Source organism: Trichechus manatus, unplaced genomic scaffold (assembly GCF_000243295.1).
Source record: "Trichechus manatus latirostris isolate Lorelei unplaced genomic scaffold, TriManLat1.0 scaffold00015, whole genome shotgun sequence".
In the NCBI taxonomy this organism is placed as follows: Eukaryota; Metazoa; Chordata; class Mammalia; order Sirenia; family Trichechidae; genus Trichechus; species Trichechus manatus.
Window position 1 is genome coordinate 13,173,589 of NW_004443951.1, and position 5,975 is coordinate 13,179,563.

Here is a 5,975-nt window from a genome sequence, read left to right on the forward strand (position 1 = left end):
TTCTTGCCTGCATGGTTTCTGCTGAGTAGTCCGAGCTTAGTCTTATTGACTCTCCTTTGTAGATGACTTTTCGTTTATCCGTAGCTGCTCTTAAGATTCTCTGTTTATCTTTGGTTTTGGCAAGTTTGATTATATATGTCTTGGTGACTTCCTTTTGGGATCTACCTTACGTGGGGTTTGATGAGCATCTTGGATAGATATCTTCTCATCTCTCACGATATCAGGGAAGTTTCCTGCCAATCAATCTTCAACAGTTTTCTCTGTATTTTCTGTTATACCCCTATGTTCTGGTACTCCAGTCACTTGTAGGTTATTTCTCTTGATAGTGTCCCACATAATTCTTAGAGTTTCTTCATTTTCTAAAATTCTTTTATCCGATTTTTCCTCAAATAAGTTAGTGTCACGTGCGTTATGTTTAGTCTCACTAATTCTGACTTCCATTGCTTCAATTCCGCTCCTATGACTTTCTACTGAGTTGTCTAATTCTGAAATTTTATTGTTAATCTTCTGGATTTCTAATTGCTGTCTCTCTATGGATTCTTGCAGCCTGTTAAGTTTGTCATTATGCCCTTGAATAACCTTCTTAAGTTCCTCTATTGCTTTGTGTGTGTGTTCCTTGGCTTGTTCTGTGTTTTGCCTGATCTCTTGAAGAGTTCTGTATATCAATCTTTTGTATTCTGCCTCTGGTAATTCCAAGAAATTCTCTTCCTCCGGAAAATTTCACGATTATTTTGGAAGCTTGCTGAAGCCATCATAGTCTGCCTCTTTATGTGATTTGATATTAACTGTTGTCTCTGAGCCACCCATAAGTTATTATATTTATTTATTTTATGTTTGCTTACTGTGTCCTGGCTTCTTGTTTTGATATGCCCAAATAGGCTACTTGTGTGAGTTAGTTTGATTATTGGCGCCTTTGAAGCTCTAACATCCTGTCACCAGGTGGTTTGATCTGTTACTAAGTATGTGAGCCCAGGAGTCCATTAACTGTTCTGGTATGGATTCAGCTCAGTTGTCCAGGTAGTCGGTCACCAAGTGTGTGGTGCAGGCTCTCACCTACAGTTCTAGCTAGGCAGGGGTGATTGGTGTAGGCACAGGTATCTGGTTGCAGTAGGGGTTCACGCTCTGAGCAAGGCAGGGGGCTGATGGCTGCCCCTGAATATCTGGAAGGAAAGTGTGTCCCTGTTCCCTAGAGTGTGTAGGTGGATGGGTTTTTCAGCCAGACTATGAACACTGAATGCTGTTGGCTGTAAGGACTGGGGGGCACCACTTTTTCTTGGACCCCTGTCGTGGGTGGCTAGATGGCATGGATGGAGCCACCAGTCCTCAGGCCCCTGATGTGTGCAGGTGAGGAATCTGCTCAATGGGCAGAGCAGTGTCAAATGTCACAAACCTGCCACTTCACAGCTGAAACAGTTGAAGTTAGATTTTAGGTATATACCCTGTTGTACTGTGCTAATGAGGGCCTACAGTGTTGAAATGGGCCCACACAAATCTATGCCGGGGTGAAAAGTATTCAAAGTCCGTGGACCCCTTATGTCTGTGTTTAGGCAAAGGAGCTGTGCCAACCCTGAGTTCCTGTCTTAGGGGAGCCAGCAACTTATTTTTTCCCTGTTTTGTTAATTTGTTCCCTCTCCAAGCCTGAGAGAATGGCTCAGGGCACATGATGGTTTCTACTTTCAGGCCAGGAGACTCGGCAATCGCTGAAGCTGGCCTGGGACCCAGTGCAGAGCAGGGAGGAGGCAGGTCAATGGGAGGAAGGTTTTTCCCAACTGGGGTGTTTTTTGATCCATGCTGTAGGCCAGATGCAAGTACTTATCTTTAGCCGATTGAGCACTGCTTTTCACTGGTTCTGGATGTCTGAGTAGACTCTCTGCTGCTGGATCTCTCCCAATGTGGAAAATGCATCCTGAGTGCCACTGCTTGCCTCACCATGCACGCGAGCCAATCTGGCCTGAAGGGCGCTGGCTCCCACCGGGTCAGGTCTGGCAACTCCTTGCTGCTTCTGAACCGTCTCTCCCTCCCCCTGCCACTCAGTCTGATTCCTCAACTTTGCCTTTGATGTTCAGTGCTCCTAGATGGTCATATACAATCAATTCACTTGTTTTTTGGGACTTTGTTGTAAGAGAGACCACAGGAAGTGTCTGACGGCTCCTCCATCTTGGCCCTGCCTCAAATGCTTTATCTTCAGTCTCACTAATTCTGACTTCTGTTGCCTCAGTTCTGCTCCTATGACTTTCTATTGAGTTGTTTAATTCTGAAATTTTATTGTTAATCTTCTGGATTTCTGTTTGCTCTCTCTCTATGGATTCTTGTAGCCTGTTAAATTTGTCATTATGCTCTTCTATAATCTTCTTAAATTCCTCTATTGCTTTGTCTTTGTGTTCCTTGGCCTGTTGTGTGTTTTGCATGATCTCCTTCCCGAACTCTTGAAGAATTCTTTATATTAATCTTTTGTATTCTGCCTCCGGTAATTCCAAGAAGTTCCCTTCCTCTGAAAAATTTCTTGATTCTTTATTTTGGGAGCTTGCTGAAGCCATCATGGTCTGCCTCTTTATGTGATTTGATATTGACTGTTGTCTCTGAGCCATCAATAAGTTATTATATGTACTTATTTTATGTTTGCTTACTGTGTCCTAGCTTCTTGTTTTGTTTTGATATGCCCAAATAGGCTGCTCATGTGAGCTAGTTTGATTATTGGTGCCTTTGAAGCTCTAACGTCCTGTCACCAGGTGGTTAGATTTGTTACTATGTATGTGAGTACAGGAGTCCATTAACTTTTCTTGTATGGCTTCAGCTCAGGTGTCCAGGTAGTCAGTCACCAAGTGTGTGGTGCAAGCTCTCACCTACAGTCCTAGCTAGGCAGGGGTGATTGGTGTAGGCACAGGTATCTGGCTGCAGTAGGGGTTCATGTGCTGAGCAAGGCAGGGGGCTGACATCTGTCCCTGAGAGTCTGGAAAGAAAGTGTGTCCCTGTTCCCTAGAGTGCATAGGTGGGTGGGTTTTGCAGCCTGACTATGCACACCCAATGCTGTTGGCTGTAAGGACTGAGAGGCCACCACTTTTTCTTGGACCCCTGTTGTGGATGGCTAGGTGGCATGGGTGGAGCCATCAGTCCTCAGGCCCCCGATGTGGGTAGGTCAGGACCCTGCTTAATGGGCAGAGCAATGTCAAATGTCATGAACTTACTGCTCTCCAAGATAGCTGATAAAGTTGAAGTTAGGCTTAGGGTATATACCCTGTTGTACTGTGCTAATAAGGGCCTATGCTGTTAAAATGGGCCCACATAGTTCTATGCAGGGGTGAAAGGCATTCAAAGTCCATGGACCCCTTATGCCTGTGCCTAGGCAAAGGATCTGTACCTATCCTGAGTTCCTGGCTTAGGGGAGCTGGCAGATTATTTTTCCCTCTTTGTTAATTTGTTCCCTCTCCAAGGCCAGGAGAATGGCTCAGGGCACATGACGGGTCCTACTTCCGACACAGGGGACACGGCAGTTGCTGAAACCAGCCCAGGACTGAGTGCAGAGTGGGGAGGGGGGCAGGTAAATGGGAGAGAGATTTTTCCCAAAGGGGGTGTTTTTTGATCTGTGTGGTAGGTCAGATGCATGTACTTATCTTTTGCTGATTGAGTGCTGCTTTTCAGTGGTTTTGGAGGCCCGAGTAGATTCTTTGCCACTGGGTCTCTCCTTATGTGGAAAAAGTGTCCCAAGCACCGCTGCTTGCCTCACCATGCACGCCAGCCGATCTGGCCTGAAGGGTGCTGGCTCCCACCAGGACAGGTCTGGCAATTCCTCACGGCTTGTGAACCGTCTCTCCCTCCCCCTGCCACTCAGTGCGATTCCTCAACTTTGCCTTTGATGTTCAGGGCTCCTAGATTGGGATATATAATCGATTCACTTGTTTTGTCGGGTCTTTGTTGTAAGAGGGACCACTGGAAATATCTGACTACTCTGCCATCTTGCCCCGCCTCTATCAATGCATCTTCATTTCATGTTTGATCAAGTTCAGACTGCAGAAGTTGGTAAAAATCTTCAGTTTCTTCGTCTTTGGCCTTGGTGTTTGGTGTGTAAATTTGAATAATAGTCATATTAACTGGTCTTCCTTGTAGGCGTGTGGATATTATCCTATCACTGATAACGTTGTACTTCAGGATAGATCTTGAAATGTTCTTTTTGATGATGAATGCAACCACATTCCTCTTCAAGCTGTCAATACTGGCATAGTAAACCATATGAGTGTCCGATTCAAAATGGCCAATACCAGTCCATTTCAGCTCACTAATGCCTATGATGTTGTTTATGTGTTTCATATAATTTTTGACGATTTCCAATTTTCCTAGATTCATACTTCATACATTCTACATTTCTATTATTAATGCATCTTTGCAGCTATTTCTCCTCATTTTGAGTCATGCTACATCAGCAAATGAAGGTCTGGAAAACTTGACTCCATCCATGTCATTAAGGTCGACTCTACTTTGAGGAGGCAGCTCTTCCTCAGTTGTATTCTGATTGCCTTCGAACCTGAGGGGCTCATCTTCCAGCACTGTATCAGATAGTGTTCCACTGGTATGTGTAAGGTTTTCACTGGCTAATTTTTTTCAGAAGTAGACTGCTAGATCCTTCTTCCTAGTCTGTCTTAGTCTGGAAGCTCAGCTGAAACCTGTCCACCGTAGGTGACTCTGCTGGTATTTGAATGCCAGTGGCATAGCTTCCAGCATCACAGCAACACGCAAGCCACCACAGTATGACAAACCGACCAATGTGTAGGGATACTTTAGATTATAATCCAATAAAACTTTATTTATTTTTTTGCTAAAATCATTCTAGCTTTGGCTGGTGGGAGCTCTTCCCATTGGCTTCTGTTTCCCTTTGACATAACCTATCATTGTGAGTTTGTTTTGTCTACTTTCTGGTACTATAAGATGCTCCAGGCTCATCCTGCATACTCCTTGCCTCTGTCCTAGAATTAGCCATTTCTCCAAGGACTCCTGGCTTCTTTTATTGGAGAATGGTATTACAAAACAAGATATGTATGCTAGGTGTGCTCAGTGCTACTGGGGTGTCCTTCCTTCTAGGGTCTCTCAGCCAACAGAGGAAGGAAATACATGTGTGTATACTAAGCCATGTATACACATATACACATATTTATAAATATTTCTATATATAATCATCAGTATTTTATTAATAATTTACCTTACAGATATTCCTGCACTGTACGAAATGTTCATGATTATTCATTGCAGCATTATATGTAATGGCAGAAGATTGTATGCAACCATAGTGTTCATCAACAAGGGGTTGGTTAAATAATTTTTTTTTTTTTGGACACCCATTGAATGTGATATTTCACTTATCTTGTGCTGCTCTTAAATTTTTCTCTTTGTCCTTGGTTCTCAATGGTTTAATTATGATATGCCATGGTAAGTTTCTTTTAGGATTCATTCTGTATGAGTTCATTGTGCTTCTTGGATGGGAAAATTCCCTTCTATCATGATGTTTGGGAAATTTTCTGAGATTATTTGTTCAAATTTTTTTTTGTGAGCCCTCATCTCTTTCTTCTTGCTCTGAAATTCCCATTATGTGTAAAGCATTCCTTTTTTTTTTTCATTTTTAATTTTTTATTGTACTTTAGATGAAGGTTTACAGAACAAATAGTTTCTCATTAAACCGTCAGTACACATATTGTGTTATGACATTGGTTAACAACCCCACGACATGTCAACACTCTCCTTTCTTGACATTTGAGGACCTTTTTTTTTGGTGAAAATATACATAGCCAAAGTTACACCATTCTGAAAGTTTCTGCATGTACAATTCAGTGACATTGATTATGTTCTTCCAGTTGTGCTGCTATTCTCACTATCCTTTTCCAAATTATTCCATCACCATTATCTTCAACTCGCTGTCCCCTAGGCTTCCCATCAAACCTTTCGAGTTGCTGTTGTCAATTTGATCTCACATAGATAATTCTTTTTTT